Genomic DNA, 21,621 nt, shown 5'->3' with positions numbered 1-21,621 from the left:
GATGAAGTGGGTTATTTCATCAGAGATGTTTGAATGGATTAGCTAATGAAAAACAGTTCATTGCTTAATGCTGAGTTTAAAAGACTCATCATTCGATGGCCGAGAACATTTGAATGAAGCGAGATTTTATGATTGTTTTCATTATTTGTATCACAGATCTACTTATGTTTAGAACTGAGCAATCCAAGCTGAGGCTGTTATGGAAACTTCACCACTTAGGTGGGTAATTTAATAAGACTACACGTGAGAACAGTTTCTACTACATCTCTTGAGGATCGCGCTAAGCAGCTCAATAATTTTACCGAGGAGTTTTCTGAAATAATCCATATGCACTACATAGGTCTGAGGGACATCTGCCACAAACAAAAATGCACTTTACATGACAATGCAATTTTGAATGTTCGTGTTAAACTATGAACTGGGACAAAGAAAACGACCAGCAGTAATAGCAACCATAACTGTATAACAAGTTCTGAAGTTTGTAGAACCTGAATGTCACCACAGTGGAAAACAAATAGTCAATTTGTTACCCTACCAGCTCTACTGCAGCAGATGGCACGTTGTGTGGGTGATGAGGGTTCATCTGATCGATTTTACATGTCCATTTCATCAAGTTTATTCTCCTGAAAGTGCCAACGGTGTGAGAAAACGAGAGACCAATGTTTCTATGACACATTTGACCATTGGTTACAAGAATATTTTTATTTTGTTGTTAGAAATGACCATCTGGCACACATACAATGCAGGCCAATGCTGCAACAGATGTAAAATTGAATAAAAGCTGCGGCTACAGCTGTTCCTACTAAATTAAAGTACTCATGTCTCAGTCGGCTCTGGCTGCCAACTTGGGCGTGTTTAATAGACAGTCGGCTCATACATAATGTTATGTTATTAGATGAAAGAGTGAAGAACGTGTGTTACACGATACTAAAACACAAAATTACATTTATAATGGTTAATGGTGTTCATCACATACAGATACTTCAACAGTTGGGGTAGTTAGCAATAAATTTGTTCTCGTGAATTATAATAAGATATAAGTGTGTGAAGAGATGTATTTCTTACTTTCTTTTGGCAATGTTGCAACCTGTATAACAATTGGAGACATCCTGCAACCTGTATAACAATTGGAGACATCCTGCAACCTGTATAACAATTGGAGAAAATCTGCAACCTGTATTCCAGCTATTTAATTACAGAGGAAATAGTCATTAGCATAGCAACATAAATTGAAGTCCTCCAAACTTGAAGAACTCAGATGCGATATATTTAAAGAACATCACGGTGATTATCCTCTGCTGTATTGAGGAAAATCTTTGATTTGTGTGTTTGTTCGTAATGGAGCAAAATTATGTTTCTGGTTTGTGCCTGTTCTTCAGCAAAACATTCACATTCTTTCAAATGTTTAGAATATTTTAATCTAGAGTTGCTAGAAAATCTAGACCACATAAAAAACACATAATAAAACCACTGTTTTCTTCAGTGTTGGTAAAAGAGTATTACAAGTTATGTTATTTAATCTTTAAAGGTGAAGTATTGATATGGCCATGTGCTCATTCAAAATAAAAAATAACATACATTTACTTTAAGTAGTTCTGATACAAAAATATTGTTTTTATCTTAATGTTAAAAATACAAGTATTGTGTCACTTCAATTTAACTGTAGTGTTATAACATCGTTTTGTACTTATAATTTTGTATTTGCAAAGTCAGTGCAATTTCAATTATTTATTCAGGTTGTAATTAACTTGTATCAGAAGGCAATTTGAGGCTATGAATACACAGATTATGAAACTGTCAAAGTCAAGAGCATTCATCGTTGAATGAAAAGTAGTTTGTTTAATTTAGGTTACCATTTTAAGGTGTTGTGCTGAAGTTCTATCTTACTTCTTCATTGGACTTGAGAAACACACTGACAGATTAACAATATCCGTTGTGGGCAGGGCACTGATAGCCCATTGTATGACGTTGTGACGAATTACAAACAAATTTTGGACTTCGATTCTCTCTCAATACAAACCAGACAAAGACAAGGGGTACCATGTACATGTGAGGCGATTATAGTCACTGTTGGTAAGGGTTGAGCCTAAAGTAGCTGCATATATGTTGCTTCATATAAATCTATGTGGGTTGTATATTCTCTAGTTATGAATTTAAATTTCGGTTTTATTCTGAGCTTTATATTACAGTTTAGTATATTCCAGCTTTTTGTTTTGGTATTCCCCCTTTTGTTTACCGGTAATTGTTTTTAAATTCACGCAAAAGCTATACGAAAGCAACCTGCACTAGCCAGCCCTAGTTTATTAGTGAAAGACTAGAGATAAGGCAGTTTATCATCACCATCCACCGCCAACTCTTGGTCTGTTCTTTTACCAACGAATAGTGGAGTTGACCATCACATTATAACGCCCTAACGTCTGAAAGGGCGAACATGTTTGGTGGGACGGGGATCCAAGCTCGCGACCCTCAGATTGCGTGTCAAACGTTCTAACTACCTGACGATGCCTGGCTTCGTTATTTAGACTAGTAACTCATTTATTTTTATTTAGGAGTTCTATTTTTTTTTTGTTAATAACTGGAATTTTTGTTTCTCTTCCTCGTACATGTGTATGTGGCGTTCTGTGTTACACGTGGCTTGTGGGAAAGTTTAGTATATGTCCGGATTTAAATTTATATTTCTACTTGGTTATTAAAATTTAATTTAAAGAACAGATCATGGAAGATCCCGAAGAGGTTTTATGATGATTTAGCATAATCATATTTCATCCTTTCATAACTAGCATCGTGCAATGTTGTGAAATATCAAGCAACTTTTGCTCGTAGCTGAAGAAACGTTACAAAATCCTAAAAAATATATTATTCTTACATAAGGCCAAATGAAATTCTGAATATTTTTCCTCAATTCTTTAGCTATCGTGTACACGTTTGTCTTCGAAGTTCTTCTATCCAAATAAGTAATGCAGTAATCTAAATAACTTCGTTTCAAATGGTTAGAATTGAAGGTAAAAGTGTGTTACTTAAAGAATCGTGTGACACTACGCTAAGACTGTCGACCAATTATAAAAGCATATATTTCATTTCTTCTTCTCTTTTATCCGTATTCATTTAATTCTGTACATAGCATATCGTGAATTACTGTTTGTGGATAGTTTGTGTTTTCTTCTTGTTAGAGGGCCCGGCATGGCCAAGAATGTTAAGGCGTGCGACTCGTAATCTGAGGGTCGCGGGTTCGCATCCCCGTCGCGCCAAACATGCTCGCCCTCTCAGACGTGGGGGCGTTATAATGTTACGGTCAATCCCACTATTCATTGGTAAAAGAGTAGCCCAAGAGTTGGCGGTGGGTGGTGATGACTAGCTGCCTTTCCTCTAGTCTTACACTGCTAAATTAGGGACGACTAGCACAGATAGTCCTCGAGTAGCTTTGTGCGAAATTCAAAAACAAACAAACTTCTTGTTAGACATTATTGTACCATAATATTTAAGGAATAAAACAGAGAAACAAAATAATTTAAAGCAGAAAACTACTCTAAACCTTGACTTAAATTTCTTCAGTTGCACATGTATCTTTCTACAAGTACCGTGCGTTGAAAATAGTCTTGTATATGGGAACAGTTTTATCAACACGACTTTTTGAAAGCTCGAAAGCCAGAAGAATTTTTCGTGCCCTGTAGTAATAAGTATTGAACAAAACGTTTATGTTTTATTATTCTGTTATATAAGTAACTAAAGAGAATGAAACTGGAATACAAGATTTAGGGATTACGTTTTGTGCAGTACTCTCAGTGGTTAGGGTGTAGTAGTTTCTTTTTTATTTCTCTGTATTCCATAGGTTACATTAGAATGTGTGGTGGTTTTAAATGTGGGTTTCAGTATCCTCATCTGCTTTTAATATTTACTTTTTGATTCAGTTCTTCATCTATTTTAGGTTTCGTTTCATTTGTAGCAGCAGTGCGCTCGGCATTGCTCGGATAAAAATGATTTTAACTGATTTAGTTCTTTATTTACATTCTAATTTATTTATCTACTATAAGTTTTCTATGTGCTCAGTACTTTAGTCTTGCTGTTAAGGTTAACGATGAAGATATAATTTTCATTTATAAAAGCTCACTTGATCGCAATAAAAAAGCTAGCTTTTTCAAATTGAAACCAATTAGTCTTCCTGTTTGCCAAAAATCCCGCACAAAGTTTTATCTGAACTCCGAGTTTGGAGTTTGTTGCTTTAAATATGTGGTTGTGCCTAAGGGACCCCCAGTAGCACAGCAGCATGTCTGCGGATTCGCACCATTAGAAAACTGGTTCTCGCATTGTATCTTCAATTCTAGTTTATTTGTCTATTTTTTTATCTGTGCAACACTTTTAATAGTGGATTCATGCCAGTATAGTTTGTTTTATGTACTATCAATCAGTGATAGTACATACTGTGGACTGGAATGCTAACTTCAAGAGGTAAGTTTTTAACTTGCTTACCTCCAAATGGTAGCAGCTTATTTCTTTATTTTCTTTTTCTTACTCTTATTTCAGTTAATTTTTATCTTTACTTGGAAGAGCAGTCACCTTCCCACATCTGTTTGGAGGCTGTGAAGGGTGATATAGACGTGAAATGTTGTGAGCTTGAAGACCAACATCTCGCTCTCCTAATTTTTATTTCTGTATCTATTGCTACTCTTTTACTTCTTATGTGAGACTGGCGAATGGAGGTTAAGACTGATAGAAGGTGTATCCTTATTGCAATGTGGGTCCTACTTCATCATTCACTTCCAAAACTTAGGATACCTCTTAAATCCCACATTATAGTTTGCACCCTGGGATACTTTTAATTAGTGCAGCGTTTTTGTTTAATTTATTTTTGTTTCTACTTATTTTTTAAGTTATAACACACTTATAAGCATATATGTGTGTATATATATATATATATAAACAGTTGTGGTAATTTTGAAAATTTACAAAAAAGGGTTCAGATTTTTTTTCCGGAATGCAAGTGGTTTTACGTTTTTTTACATTTTAGTTTGTTTGTATTTTACCAAATAAAAGAATGTTACTGCTCTAAATACATCCATGTAAATCTAATAAACATACAATTCTTGAATGATAAACAAGTACCTAAATGTTTCACAGCGTACTTGTGTAATGGAATAAATTCATTTCAAATACATTTCAGCAGTGACACAAATATGCACATAAAAATATATTAAAATCATCAAACATTAGCTAAACTTTTTGTAAACAAAAACCTAAACCTATCAGTTTTAATGTTTCTTTAACTCTCATTCTGGATCATTGAGCTAATGTTTTCTCGTGTACTACTTGGACAGAAAAGGGACAGCGCGTGAAAGCTATTTTCTGTCGTTCATTTCTTCATGCTCACAAAATTAATGGTATCGTTAAAGATAAATACAAGTGCTTTACAGACGAATAACACACTCATACAGTGATGCTCTAACAGTATGCTAATTACATAGGATAAAATTCAAAGTTTCGTAATTTAAAACTTTCAGCTTCATTTAAACATATAGCAGTTTCTTAAGATGCGTCTTCTGTCACTTCTGAAATTTCAAGGTTGGAATACGTTTTCCCTAAGGGCTCCAAACCTATTAAACACAGTAGGATCGACTAAACAAGCTCTTAAATATCGAGCAAACATGCCATTATGTTTCCATTACTTTAGATTTATCATAACCTGCTCGGATATTTAGGGAAAAAAACTTTAAAAATGAACTTTGCAAAATTATATTTGCTTAAGATTACTGTACTTACATGTCTGACTCATTTATGCGCTTTACACTAATGGTTATACAACCACGAAGAAATTAATGTTACCAAATAATTTGAAAGTATTAATACATTCATTAATTTATTTTGGAAATGATTTCATTACTACAAAACTATTCCACCCGTTTAGGATTGTTCAGAAAATCACACATAGTTTTTAAACAGGAAACACTACTATTTTGTAAGTTTGACATCGTAGATTCTCTTCATTGTTGAGGCTTCTAGTCAGTAAACATCCAGATTTGAAAGCTAAAGCAAGAACTGCTAGTCATTCTACACGATTACATATACGATAATATTACCACAAATATTATTTAGAAACCACCATAATGGAATATTCCAAAGTTTCTTACTAGAATAACTTTGCACAAAGGCAAACTTAAAACTAATTTTAACGCGTTTATTGCCACGATAAATTTGAAGATCCAGGATTATTCTAACAGTAAATATTTCAGTAAACGTAAGTCAGTTGATTTATTTGTATATATATATATATATATATATACATATATATTATTTAAAATGTAACTAACATGAAAAGTGAATTAATTATAACACTCAGAGCTGACATACTAACACGAGGGCTAAATAAGAATCATGTCATTTGATACGTAAACTTAAGCTTGAGTTCATGTTCAGGAGATATATTTTGCTTATTATATTAACACAAAATTTTTCTACCTTAAGTGAAAACAGCAAACATAAAACACCTTCTGTTATTTAGCGGACTTAGTTACACGTTGTGACACTATTGCACACAATTCTAGAATCATTTCTTTCAGCGTTAGAAACACCAATCGGGCTACCCAAAAACAATAAAGTTTACAATAGTTTCGTAATAATAGAGTTCGATATGTCTTCATGTTTTATCATTAAGTTAGTTGGTAATTAATCAAAGAACGTATGATTACTCTGAGCTTTAACTTAAGTAGGGGATAACGTTCATAATCCAGGACTCACCAATTGGACTTAGTGTGATTAAAGTTACGAACGCCCTCTGAGGGATGAGCCTGAAGAAGATTTTCATGTTTGTTTTAAAATTCTGTACAACGCTCACAAGGATCAGCTGCACATAGGCGTTCTTAAATTTGAAGCAGATCATTAATGAACGTCAACAGAGATCACCGCCAGCTTTTGGGTTACTTCAACCTAAATGAATAGTTACTTTTTGTAGTTTAACCAGTGTCCCAAAATGTGGAGTGCGGTAAGGGACTTCGGGCCACGGATGACTACAGTAATTATTAAGCCACTTTCGGAACCATCAATATACGAGATTAGTTGAGAATGCACACGATTAGTGTGAATACTTTCTGAATACAATAATTTTATTTGATTTGTTAATATTATCAAGCTACTACTAACATAACGTGAATTAATTATAACATAGGCGATTATTCTATTCTTATTACGGATCTGTATACCAAACATGCATTACGTATTGAGATATGCAAGAAATGGTTTCTCAATTTATCTCAAAAGATAGAAATATTATCACTAACATTTAATTGACTATCCCATAGTAACCATTTTTCGTGTTTTTGAATTAATGTTTTAAATGTATGTTTATTTTGGTAATTTCGCGCAAAGATACACGGCGACTATATGCGATAGCCGTCCCTAATTTAGCAGTGTAAATTTAGAAGAAATGCAGCTAATCATCACCACACACAGCCAACACTTGGGCTACTCTTTTACTAACAAATAGTGGGATTGAACACAACATTATAACGCCCCCACGGCTGAAAGGGCGAGCATGTCTGTTGAGATGGAGACTTCGAACCAGTAATCCTTAGATTACGAATCGAGCGCTCTAACCATCTGGCTTTGCCAGGCCGATGGTTTTATGAGGATGGATAAGCCTGAGTAAAGTTGGTATCTGAGTTTACTCCATAGGACAACGGCTCAGCATGTTTGATGTCATTTGATAGCTTTGAATTACGATCAAACGTTTTAATTTCATTATCCGTGGTCATCCAATAAAAAAAAAACATAAATTACACAGAACTACTATGGTTTTATTGTCTTGAAATCTTTACATGTTCTACCGCAATTCCTTTAATCTGACAATCAAAATCATATCTATTTTTCTCCAACATGTACAAAATTTTCACAAAACTTCATAATACAGTACATAAATGAAAGAGCGAAACACACATTTTTGGGGCTAAAAGATGTAGATTTCACAAAAATAAAAAGGATGAACGAGGAAGCGTGTTCATTTTACGTCACTGTTCTTCTCTTTACTGCAGTCTATTTATACTTTTGTCACAAATATAATAACAAAAATGTTCATTGTGGAGCACCAAATAATATTTTGATCAAAATAAGAGCTTTTTCTTCTAGATTTGTAAAATATAAATCATTACGTGATAGAAAAAAAATATTTTCAAAATATGGGTGATTGAATTATAATTGTTTGCTTCTAATAAAGCACAAAGCTAAGTAATAGGCCATCTATACTCTGGCTACCACAGATATGGAAACTAGGGGACTGAATTATGAAAAATACTTCATTAAAACGAAAACCGCCTTGTGTTAGTTTTTTATTTACTTGTAAGAGTCTGTTAAATCAATATTTCATCCTTTCTTTTTTCTTGCGTTAAACTCCTAGCCAGTTGTAAAGTGCAAGATGGCGAGGAGAGCATGCACAAACTTATCACTCCTATGCAGTGCATGCACAAACTTATCCTTCCTGTGGAGTGCATTCACAAACTTATCACTCCTACAGAGGACATGTATAAATTTGTTACCCCAGTGATTAAGCTTCTAAAATGATCTAGACTTAAGATTATTATCATATTTTACCTTTGTTACTTAAGTTACCACTCGACATGTTCAATATTTTGTTATTTTACTGTAAAGACAACCATTTTGTTTTTAAACTTCGTGACTATTAAGAGTTTCTACGCACTCACTTCCTCTTTTTTCCACGTGTTCGAATTACTTAATTTGTTTTCTGCTTTTAGTGTTTTGTCAATGTGCAGTTATTGTGGCTATTAGTGTTCGTAGCACATCAGAATCACATTATTAAATATATTATTTTAATCTTTTTTCTGTGTATTTTTCTATGTTGAACAATGTTTTCTAATCTTTACATTATTTACTCTTCCACTAATATAAAGTTAGAATTTTTGTCACCTGAATATACAATAACCTTAGCTTCTTGAAGGTGTGTGTGTTTGTATGGAAAAAAAGGTGCTACAATATTTCTGTTATAGCTCATTACTTGATGGAAAACATCTGATTTTGGGGATGTTTCTACGATCAACTTGACTAACTGAACGTTTCAGAGGGAATTACCTAAAGCTTGACGAATTTTATATATTGCAGTGGACATTTGTATAATATTTAAAATATATTCATGCCCCCCAAAAGAGTCCTATTTATTTTTCTATAATAAATAAATTTTCCCTTCTTTCTTATTTTCCTGTGCTTGTAATTCCTTATTGAATGATTGTGTTTTTTCACAATGTGATGAGGATTCATTACTAATTCCTCTTTTTTCTAAATAATTTCTCTTTATTACATAATGTTGTTAGCTATACTTCTTACTTATGTTACGTGAGGTACTCAGTTGAATTTATTTTTATTTTGCATTATTTATTTTCACACGGTTGTTTTTAGTAGTGTGTTTATATTGTTTCTCTGCATATCCTGTATAGATTATTCATGAATAGTTGTAAATTTCTTTCATCATATTTTACCAAGTATTGAATAAACAATGCCACGACGTATGTAAACATTAAAAGTGTAGAATTCCAAGCACTAAACAACTTACCATATACGAGATATTTCTTTCACGCATGTGCATCTTAATAAAATATGTGAAGTGAAATATCGTTACAATGCAGGGACACAAGTGCTACACAACATAACATTACGTTAATAAATGCTGTGCATGTGAATTGTGCCACCATGTTAAAGGGCAATTTGGATGATTTAGTGTTTTCATAACAAGCCAAGGCATTAGAATGAAGCGAGTGAAAGAGAGAACTCAAGAAAAAACTGAAACAAGAGTGTTTATCAGACAAAATGGGTTTTGTTTGTAATTTTAGTCACAGGAGTTCAAAGAACAAATATATATAAAATTGGGCACGATTTTGATGGAAATTACTAGAGTTTCACCAAAATAGGTGACAGTTTAGAAAAATCTATTTACTAAATATTTGATGAAAAACGAGGATTATCATCAGTTGAACTAAAGCGTTAACTCACTAGCTATTGTTAGATTTGATCTTTTCTCACTCCCATCATCAATTCCTTTTAACAGCTAAACATTATTCTGAATTGTTGTAGAGGCGTTTAATTTTTAGAACAATGGTTATTGTCAGTTAAGATGTAGTTATGTTACAAATGGAAGGTCTTGCATATTCTTTCTCATAGAAGCGGATTGAACGTTTGATAAATCATAATATAAATAAAAATGTACTGTTGGTTATGTAGGACTATATGAATATGAATGGTGATTGTGCTAATGATGTATGAAAGTGGATGTTTTGTTATTTGTTGGTGATAGTTGCAGTAACTTTCAAGCTTGGATTAAAACAATATTTTTTGTCTGAAGTTCATTAATTACTCGCCAGACGCAATAGTACCCGTTTTACGTCAGCTTCTTGTGTTTGACTACTGACAATTAAGCCCTAATTTGCGACATTAATGAGGTAAAATTGAAATGGCTGACAACTCAAAGTGTTAGTTTGATTTTTTTCATTCCATCTTTGGAAATCTACTTGAGTGTTTCCACTGAATGTCATCAATATCGTTCAGTCAGTTCTTCCCAACAACTTGTGACATCAGACAGACGAACTCTGTTTATATATATATATGCGTGTGTATATACAGACTGTTTCTGTTTGTAGTTGTTTCAATCAAATATGTGCAATTGCCTGTGGGAATGGTTAAATCAATAATATTTGTGATACAATGTTTCCTAGTTCTTTTTTAGTTTATAAAAGAACGTGATTCAACTTCGTCCTAAAGTTAGCGTAAAAACAAACGTTTCCGCAAAATCAGTGTTGGCACAAACACAATTTTTTTCTAGTTTTCTGTCTTCTTTCTCTAAGGTGCTCATATGCTTTAATAATTAATTTATTTCTCTTGTATCATGTATAATATACTAAACTACAGCATTACAAATTAAAACTCAAGTGCTTTAGTTGCTCACCATAACACACGATATAAATGAAAAACACAATCCCTTTATTTGTAGATATAAACTTTCTTCTTTAACCCTGAACATAATACAGTATAGTTAATACGTATACAATATTTAATCATACAACTTTGATTTATTTCAAAAACACCTGTTCAGGGTAATCTGCCAAAGCTCTTCTGAAGTGACATGTTTTGTTGGCATGTAGTGATTGAAAAATCTTGAGTTTATAAGCAAAACTAACATTAATTAGAAAAAGTCGTCTATTTTTATCCTGTGGTGATATTTTCCGCTTTATATTTCATTTATTAAAAAGAAGCTTCTTCAGGTTTTATGTGACACGAACGACTAATTGACCATAAAAAGTCAGCTTGGAAATATTTTAGTTTTTTATGCGTCAATTTTCTGATTTGCATGTTCTTAAGTCACGCTGAAACATATGTATATTTTCTCATTATTCCTTACAAACTAAAGCCCTTAAAAAATTAAAATTATTCCAAAAGTTAGAGGCTTATTCTAAGTTTGAGTTATTTTTTGATTGATTGCTTGTTGCCATTTTTGATATGATAAATTTGTAAAACTTTACGTAGCTGTACTTGTTAAAAGGGTATGTATGAATGTACAGCTTCAAAAATTAATAAGCTGAACTATTGTATAAAATAATAATTGTTTTTAATACAATAAAAAAAGCTGAACAAGTTCTTTTAGTGAAACACAGCGAATTAAAACAAACTGGAAAAAATGTTTTAATTTTTTAATTCAATTTTAAAACCTTAACCTAATTCTTTATGATACTTTCCTTAGAAGGGAGCGCTGGTTGGCCTTGAGATAACGCTTATATTTCGGAAGTGATTGCACTAACAAATGTGCCAATTACTATTTATAAATTTTAACTTGCAAAGTTACAATGACTCTTTAATAACAATTTATTTAAATTTTCCGCTTGGCTTTCTTTTGTTCTTTATATAGCTAGATATGGGTAATTAAAGCGAAGTAAATATTTTGTAAGTTGCACTTTGGTTTGTTTGTTTTTTAATTTCGCACAAAGCTACTCGAGGGCTATCTGTGCTAGCCGTCCCTAATTTAGCAGTGTAAGACTAGAGGGAAGGCAGCTAGTCATCACCACCCACCGCCAACTCTTGGGCTACTCTTTTACCAACAAAGAGTGGGATTGACCGTCACATTATAACGCCACCACGGCTGAAAGGGCGAGCATGTTCGGCGCGACGCGGATGCGAACCCGCGACCCACAGATTACGAGTCGCACGCCTTAATACGTTTGGCCATGCCGGGCCCTGCACTTTGGTAACTGATGCAAAACGATCAGCCTTCTAGCTTCAGGTTTACAAACAATACATAGTACGTTTTTTGGATAAAAGTAATTACGAAATACTGTCTAAGGTCAAGTAAATATATCATTTTAGAGTTTCTCAGGTCGTATTAAATGAAAAGTTAGGCTAGAGTATGCAAGTGGCCAAATCAGATACAAGCATATTTCTTAAATTTAGTACACTTGTTTGTTTAACCATGTTTGAAAATTAAATATTTTATTTAATGAAAAAAGTTGGCTCAAGATATATTAAATAATGACGTGTATTTCGAGTATTTGCAATACATTTTAGTTAAAATAGGGTATAATATTTGAGAAGACGCCTTTCAAAACTAAGAGTTAAACTTAATGTTTGGAATCTTTTGCAACATATTAAACATTTAATTAACATGTTACTGCAAAAAAGCTAAACGTTGTACCTAATCCCAGTAAACAATTATAACTTTTTATCGAAACTGTATTCTAAGAAAAATTAAAATATTGTCGCTACTAAAACTGCTATATTATTATTCTAACACAGAATATTAAAATACAAAAAGGTTTAATGCTAATAACTTGAGCATGTAAACGTAATTTCAGATATTCAAATAATTTCAAATATTGTACTAATATACCTTCTCCATCGCCAGCTTTAACTATACCTATGTTTTATCAGACTTAATTCTTTCCATATTTAACTTACGATCAAAATTACTATCTGGAAATAAGAAATAAAGAATACGTTCCAATCTAACTAAAAATTGGATTCCACTAAATCAACTTGTTTAAAACCTGTCTCTCCCTAGTCATTACATCTGGATTCTTTCATCTGCTTGACATCTGATGTACAGAGTCAATAAATGGGCATGCCAGAGACCCCAATGGTTTGGTCATAGTCATTCTAAAACTGCAAACCACGATGGGTCATCTGTCTTTCCTTTTATTTGCTTTAAATGTGATGTAGAAAGTGAAAAAATAGGCATATCAGAGACCCCAGTGGTTTAGGCATAGCCATTCTAAAACTGCAGACCACAACAGGTCATCTCTCTTTCAACGAGAATCGAATTTCGGATTTAAATGTTATAAATCCATAAACTTAAACCGAAAAACTTAACATGTGCCGAAAAACTCCGTTGAATAAATCGGTTACTCTTAATTAATCGGAAAATAAGGTTGCTTATCACACTTAAAACGCACCGCTGAAAGTGAGAAGTGTGAAAGTGTTACTTCTTGTACCTAACACCCTCGGATCCACCATCCGATACATTAACCACTAGGACAAACGTGTAAGAACACGCTGCATTTTTACATAAAGCATTATTAAAATATTTGAACTGTATGTACGACTTGGGTGCTTATTGACACTGGCTTGATTTACTGTGCAAAATTTGTGTGACTTGTTGTTTTATTTATCGTTACGATTTTTCACTAATTTTAAGCAAATTTATTATTTTTGTTTCTTGCGTGATATTTCTTTCGCCTATCTCTATAACACTATATAAAGGATTCATTAATGCATATTAATTTCAATATCGACGTTTGTTTCAGTTTAATATACATCTAGAAGTTCATGCAATTTATATTGTTAAACGTGTATTGCGAGAAACCCGCCTATTCTCTAAAATTGTAGAAGATCCTCGAGTGTAGGAATCAGCGATATGTATTTTATATTGTGCCAACTGAGCTTTCGAGAATCTCGTCTTAAAGTTTATAAATTACAACATGCGGGAAGAGAGTGTAATATTGTTAGTTTTTCACAGTTAGTATATTATAAACTTTGGAAGCTATAACTATGATAAACGCTCGTTAACTGGAAAACTACAGACATTTGACCAGAATGATTTATAGATTTCGAACATTATAAACAATTTCACTTCAGAAGATTAGATTCGGACGTTAATACTTATACGAGTACGCTAAACATCTTCTTCGGTAAAAAATCTCCTTGTAAGCAGTGTGAGGCCAGCCAAGAATAGAGACCTAGCTAGCTTAAGCAAAGTATAAAAATATTCAAATAGACTTAATTTGCTCTTCGTGGACTGTCGATAAAATATTCAGCTACAAACCAGATAGAAGTGAATACTGTTTGTAAGTTTGTAAAACTTTTGTATGTAAATTATTATTTGTAATAACTGTATCGATGTTTGTATATTAAAATATATTTGTGTTCCGAATCATGTGAGATAAAACAAATATTATCATGAGATAAATCTAGAAAGTGTGAGTGAAAATAACAAAATAACATAAATGAATGAAACGAGAGAACATTTAAGGGATAATGTGGATAAAAATAAAAATAAATATTATGAAATGAAAGATTAACCATGTGGCTTTGAAAGATGAAAATCCAAAGTTAAAAACTGAATTTGAAAAGAAAAACAGAAGAGAATAAAATAACGGTGAAAAAAAATACAAAATGAGAAACAAATAATGATATACAGGTAGAGAGAATGAAGTTTGGGACTAATAAGTGCAATGTAATCCTATGTTCTTTCCGATGTTTGTTTTAATAAAACAAAAACTCATACACTGTAAGAATGATAATTTAGAAACAAACAACTGCATAATGAAATGTTATCGATAAAAAGTTATTATAAAACTAAATAAAATGGTATTAGTTTTCTGAAACAATAAACCTTACATTCTAGCGTTAAGTAATAATTCAAAGAGATATATAAGTATCAACATATATAGAATAATGCTTTATCTTTATGAATTTCCTACTGGTGATGATAGTCAAGTAACGGTCTTTGTATTTTAGTATAGTTAATCAAATAACTAGTTATCCTTGAATTAGTTACATACGAATTCAGTATTAATTTATTTGTTTCTTTGTTAAATTTCGCGCAGACCAGTAAGAAATTAACTGCAATCACAACCCTAATTTTGAAGTTATATAATAGAGGGAAATCTACTTTCCATTATCTTGCAGGTTAAACTCTTTGGCTACTCTTTAACAAGTAATAGTAGAACTGACTGTAGCTTTATAAAGCCCTCACTGCTGAAAGGTTTCGATCCCGTGATAGAGATTGCGAGTCGAGTGCCATAATCATTAAGCCATGCTAAACCTTCGCATTAATGAAGCTTTACAAAGTATCTAGAGAGCACGAATAATAATAATCGATGTATTTACTACGAGTATTAAATATTCTCACGTTACTAATCAAAACATCTCTCCCAGAATGCAATGGCTTACAATTTTCCGGTTTATGGTAATGAAAACCAAGAAGCAAATTTTTTTCGATGCTTCAATTCAAATTCAATTTTGCGCAAAGCTACTTAAGGGCTATCTGTGTTAGTCGTCCCTAATTTAGCAGTGTAAGATTAGAGGGAAGGCAGCTAATCATCAACACCCACCACCAATTCTTGGGCTACTCTTTTACCAAAAAATAGTGGGATTGACCGTAACTTTACAACGCCCTCACAGTTGAAAGGGCGAGCATGTTTGGTGCGACCGGAATTCGAACTCGCGACCTTCAGATTACGAGTCGAACGCCTTAACCCACCTGGCCATGCCGGGCCTTTTTCGATGCTTTATACTGATATAAATTGTTGAAAACCAGCTTCTCACAAAACAATTTATCTGGAGTCTCTGAAACCAATATTTAAATATTTATTTTTATAAAAAATAACGTTCTGATGTGACTTTTATAGCAAGTAAACCATTCTTCAAATCACCTTCAGTATTTGGCTGTTAATAACTGTAAATACTGCAGCTTTTGATTTTTGTGAACATTTCTGATGGAAATAATGCACATTTACATTTTGAAATACATTTGCACACTGGTCCTATTCGTACAATATACAACTAAACTTTCTGAGATTTAAAATATTTTACAAGTTATTATGAGAGTTATTTTTTAGAAAGATATCCATCTAATACCTGGGCCTGAAAGTATTCTCTTATATTGTTCTAAGCTGTGCAGATACTTGATTTTCCATTTATTCTAGAAATCATTGCCTTTTCTAAACTATTTTCCTTCAGCTACTAGAACATACCACTAAAAGTTACAGAACACTTGAGGAACGCTGAATGGAGAAACAGTGTATTAGTTACTAATTACTGCTATATGTATATATGTTATATATGTAAAGGTGTTATATATATGTATATTGTAAACATCTCAATTGTATTGTTCAAATAAGAAACCCCAATAAATTGCAAGTTACGAACCAACTATACGACGTTTAAAACAAAGCGATTTAAATTGAAACACGAAGTTAATGAGGGTAATAAAATTTTTCAATAGACAATATATAAACGAAATAGGTATATATATGTATAAATATACATTTAGAATATTATAAATTACACTACTATGTTCATTTCAACACCTAACATAACAGCGTATACTTAACTTGACTGATATTTTAAGTGTCCCAGAGAAGAAAGAAAAATGCAGATAAAGAAAAAAGAAAATAAAAGATGGACAAAAATACATTACAAAAAAAGTAAATTGTACCCTAGCTAAAAAAGAAAAATCTGAAAACAGTTTGACTCTCAAATTGGTTTGGATGTCATTATGTACATCACTGAACCTTGATTTGTGAGCATCACATGGAAAATGAAATTAGAACTGAAAGATATAAGAACATAATTAGCAAAATATGTGGACACTCAAAACTATAGCGTTCCACACTTAGATCTTTCATTCTATGTCTACAGTCAGTTATTGAAAATAGTTGTCTTCTAATAAAAGAAATACAAGGATAAAGATTATTAAAACAAGGTTAAATCAGTTACTTTGAACAGAAGGAAATGATAAAACGTATTTGTTGGATCAGTAATTAAGCTCGTAAGTGTCACATTTGTGTATAAAGAACGTAGTAAAACTTAGTGTGTAAGTTATAAATATTCTTGTATTATAAAAACAACATTTAGGAACAATATGTGTATAATTATATAATATTACATCCCTACTAATGCAAATACTATTCTAAACAGTTATGAATAATTAAATTATTATACATCTTATCTATGGCTTGTTACGGCTATTGTTATTGTTTAATAAATTCGATGGTAATTAGTATATTTTTATGCTAAACAAATGACAGATAACAACTCATGTGATTACACATGCAATCGTATACTGTTGAAGTCCTTATACACCCGTTCTCATTTTACGCTACAGACTATGAAACCCAATAAACAATCAGAAAAAGTTTACTATTTGTTAATAAGGCGTATGACTACTTCAGACACTAGAACAAGTCGCATAATCGATGTAGCACGTGTACAGTGAAAGGGTCAATGAGTTACTTGGTAATGTGCTTCACTCCACCACCAGAATCACTCCCAGTTCATCAACACTGCTTGTAGATTAATCAAGTACTGCTGAACGTCTTCTTAGGGCATCTATTGCGTGTTCAATCAGGTTCAAGTCCAATGAACACGGTGCCAAGTTCATTCATTAGAAACTATCATCTCCCATGATGTCACTAAGCAGTTCATCACGGTGAGAGTGCATGTTATCATCCACTAAAAGAAAGTTCTAATAAACTACATTAACGTATGATGAAACTAGTAGTTGTAAGACTGTATCCCTATATTATATGTTACAAATAGATCTATGTTGTAGCATCTAAGGTCAGCATGGAAATTAATACTGATCTCTAGCTGAACATGAATGGATAGACCGGGTCCTAGGCATTTTCCAAATATAAACATACCTCGTGAAGGCAACCGGAAACATTATTGTCAGCAAGATATTAACTCACACGCCTTTCAAACGGTTCACGTATCATTCACTCTACAGAAGATACGAAGTTTTGAGACAATAAGTTAGAGAATCTCCAGCTATTTATTGTTTCTTGTAAAAACTGACCCGTTACTGACCAGTTGTTGATTCAGATGTACTAAGGCCATTCAGTTTCTGTGAGCCCATACTGTTAAATAGTAGTTGTGTTGAAATAATATCTACTGGTAGTCTAAACAGTGGAACCCACCAAACGTCAAGAAGTTTTATTCCAAATTCTTGGGGCTATTTTCACTTTTATACTGTTACCAAGTTAGTGATGAACTTGTAACAAATTAGATTTTTTTCTAATATATATACGTATACCTACAAATGAACGACATAAAATATAGGTTTTCCACAACATGATTCATTGTTATTAAATATGTTTTATTACCGTCCAAGACAGACTGTAAAATGCTAACTGATAGTTTCGTTGTGAGACACATGAGCACCCATATCTTATTCTGATAGCGTTGATTGTAATTCAACTTTTAAAATTCCTAACATCGATTCATGGACAAGACTTGTATTATAGACTACGTATTCCTACCACTACACTAGTGCTTTCAAACATCCTAGTTTCTACAAAAAACTTTATTTGGTTTTCTTGTGTGTGATGCGATATATATATGTAGGTAAACATGAAAAATAGCTATGTTATAGACAAGTAACAAAAGAGAGAATGTTTAAGGTACATTCCTTTTTGCACTGTTATTCATTTATTTAGTGTGGTTGTCTAAGAGCAGAGTCACATTAGATTATTCGCTGTGTCTACTGTGTTAATCAAGATGTCAAATTTTATCGCTGTAAGTCCGTAGACTTACAACTAGTCCAGCGAGTGAACTTCATGTATTTAAAGGAAGAGCAATTATTGAGTCGAACTGAATTGATAAAGAGGCTAATTAGATAATGAAATGTTAATAAATAATTCAAAAGAAATAAAAAACAGTTCAATGCGTCTGAGTCAATATGTTATTTATTAATGGACAATCAAACTGGAAAATAGTTGTATCAAGAAATGTTTAGAAACATTATTTGTCTTTCATTTTCTAAATTACTAATATTTCTGGACTGGTATGGCCAGGTGGTTAAAGCACTTCACTCGTAATCCAAGGGTCACGAGTTCGAGTCCCCGTCACACCAAACATGCTCGCCCTTTCAGCCGTGGGAACGTTATAATGTGACGGTCAATCCTACTATTCGTTGGTAAAAGAGTAGCCCAAAATTTGGCGGGGGCTGTTGATGATTAGCTGCCTTCTCTCTAGTCTTACACTGCTATATTAGGGACGGCTAGAGCAGATAACCCTCGTGTAGCTTTGCGCGAAATTCTACTAATATTTCAAAACAAGTTTCTACGAATTTCTCATATACTTACATTAGATACAACTTTTTGGCCTACCTCTCTATAATATTTTTTTCTGTGTAAATTTGATTATATATATTTTTGTTTAATGATACTTTCCAACATTATTGATTTTTAGGAATATAGGTGAAGCTGAAAATTAATTGTTATTAGTGAATCTGTTGTGAAATAAAGCTATTATTCAAGCTCAAGTATTCTTATAAAATATAACTTATAACAATAACAAATAGTGATCAACTTATGATTAATAGAAATATTTGTTTTTAGTAATGTACGTCTGTTATTCATGCAACAAGTTGAACAAGCGTAGTGTTGATAACCTAAACAACGTAGACCGAATTCTGAGCAACGTTCTTTTTTATTAACAAAAACAACAAAACTGACTCGGTATCTTTTTGTGATGCTGAGAATACTAATACAATAAACAACAGGTCCGGCATGGCCAGGTGGTTAAGACACTCGACTCGTTATCCGAGGGTAGCGGGTTCAAATCACTCTCACACCAAACGTGCTGGTCCTTATAGCCGTGGGGCGTTATAATGTTACAGTCAAGCCTACTATTCATTGGTAAAAGAGTAGCCCAAGAGTTGGCGGTGGGTAGTGGTGACTAGCTGCCTTCTTTCTAGTCTTATGCTGCTAAATTAGGGACGGCTAGCGCAGATAGCCCTCGAGTAGTTTTGCGCGAAATTCAAAACAAACCAAAACGATGAACAACAGACTAGATTATAGCGCTCTATTGTGAAAGTTCCATTTGTCAATGTAATAAATTTTACGCTTTCGGAAAAGAAATAATCAATAATAAACACAACTGAACGATTAAAGTTTGTTTGTAAACTGGATTAACTAACGACGAGACGTTTTGAATCATATCGATAATCAATAATCTGGGTTTATACTGTTATAGCTTTGATAAGGCAAAACCACTGCAAAGAAATAGCGTCAGTAATCTTATCTCAGTTTATCCTTATGAAAAATCAGATATCTGATGATAAATCGTGTGATAAGAACTAAACACAAATGATCATCTAGCCTGTTTATATATATAATGATCTCTTATACTTTTGTTCTCACTTTGAACCGATTCACAGGATTTATAGCTAGTTCTTAAAATATTATATTTTTAGCTCATTAGATGAATAGGATTCAGACAATCTGAGCAGGCCGATGCTGATTGTTTACAACTGTCTCAAATGGCTTCCAAGCCAGGGATACACTTGGTAGACCTTCTTAATGAGGCAGACCTTAACCCTCGACACAAACGTATATGACCTCTACACGTACATGACTTCAACCTGTCTTGTTTGTTTTGTTTTTTAAATTTCGCACAAAGCTACTCGAGGGCTATCTGTGCTAGCCGTCCCTAATTTAGCAGTGTAAGACTAGAGGGAAGGCAAGCTAGTCATCAACACGCACCGCCAACTCTTGGGCTACTCTTTTACCAACGAATAGTGGGATTGACCGTCACATTATAACGCCCCCACGGCTGGGAGGGTGAGCTCAACCTGTCACCTTCAGATCACCTCAATCGCAGAGAACAGGTTCCATAGTTGAATCATATGTACACCGCCGCAATAAGTTGTTGTGTTAATGTATCACAGTTAAAAACTGACTTCACAAGGTCCGTTTATTTACGCCCCGTTTCATTCACAGTAAGGCTCATACGAGCTGCTTACAAAGTTGTGAAAAAACACATACAGCAGATCGATGACACATGGATCAACATTTCTTAGAAATAAGTTACACGTTTCAATATATTTTGATCACAAACATATGCTCCTTTGGAGAAAATTTAAAACTAGGTTAAAGTTCATTTACATAATATACATTGGTAGACATACCAAGCTCTATATTTCATCAGAACCATATGTAACAGGTATCATTTCATATTGCATCTCGTGCTGCCTTATGCTAATGAAATTGGTGCAGACTTCTGCCTAATGACTGATAACTCTTTCTTCTACCATGCGGAAATGGTCAACACATTTATTCAAGAATAATTAAATTGACCGTATAGTATTGTATAGACGTTCACCAGCCTTCAACCCCAACGCTCACATATAGTATGCTATTGGAAGATGTTACTGGTTGAGAAGTATCTCTACATGTAACACCAGATATGATATATTTCTCAAAAACACTTGTTTGAGAAGAGATGTCTGATTTTAAGCGCTCAACGTTAGTGTGAAACTGTTCTTGCTATTTTGAAGTGATACGTCATGTAATATAAAAATGCTTATTAACCTATAAATACCTGTTTGCGAGAGTAAGATGTTGGCCACTCATCTCACAA

General features: G+C 33.1%; 1 protein-coding gene across 1 annotated transcript in view; it reads right to left on the bottom strand.

Moving 5' to 3' along the window:
* The window catches only part of LOC143236349 (fat-like cadherin-related tumor suppressor homolog), a 296,736-nt gene that overhangs the window by 69,545 nt on the left and 205,570 nt on the right, over window positions 1-21,621 (bottom strand). The gene's annotated exons all lie outside the window — the stretch shown is intronic.

This window comes from Tachypleus tridentatus, chromosome 13 (assembly GCF_004210375.1).
Source record: "Tachypleus tridentatus isolate NWPU-2018 chromosome 13, ASM421037v1, whole genome shotgun sequence".
NCBI classification, from domain to species: Eukaryota; Metazoa; Arthropoda; class Merostomata; order Xiphosura; family Limulidae; genus Tachypleus; species Tachypleus tridentatus.
The sequence above is the reverse complement of the archived record's forward strand: the minus strand, read 5'-3'. Positions and strand labels throughout refer to the sequence as shown.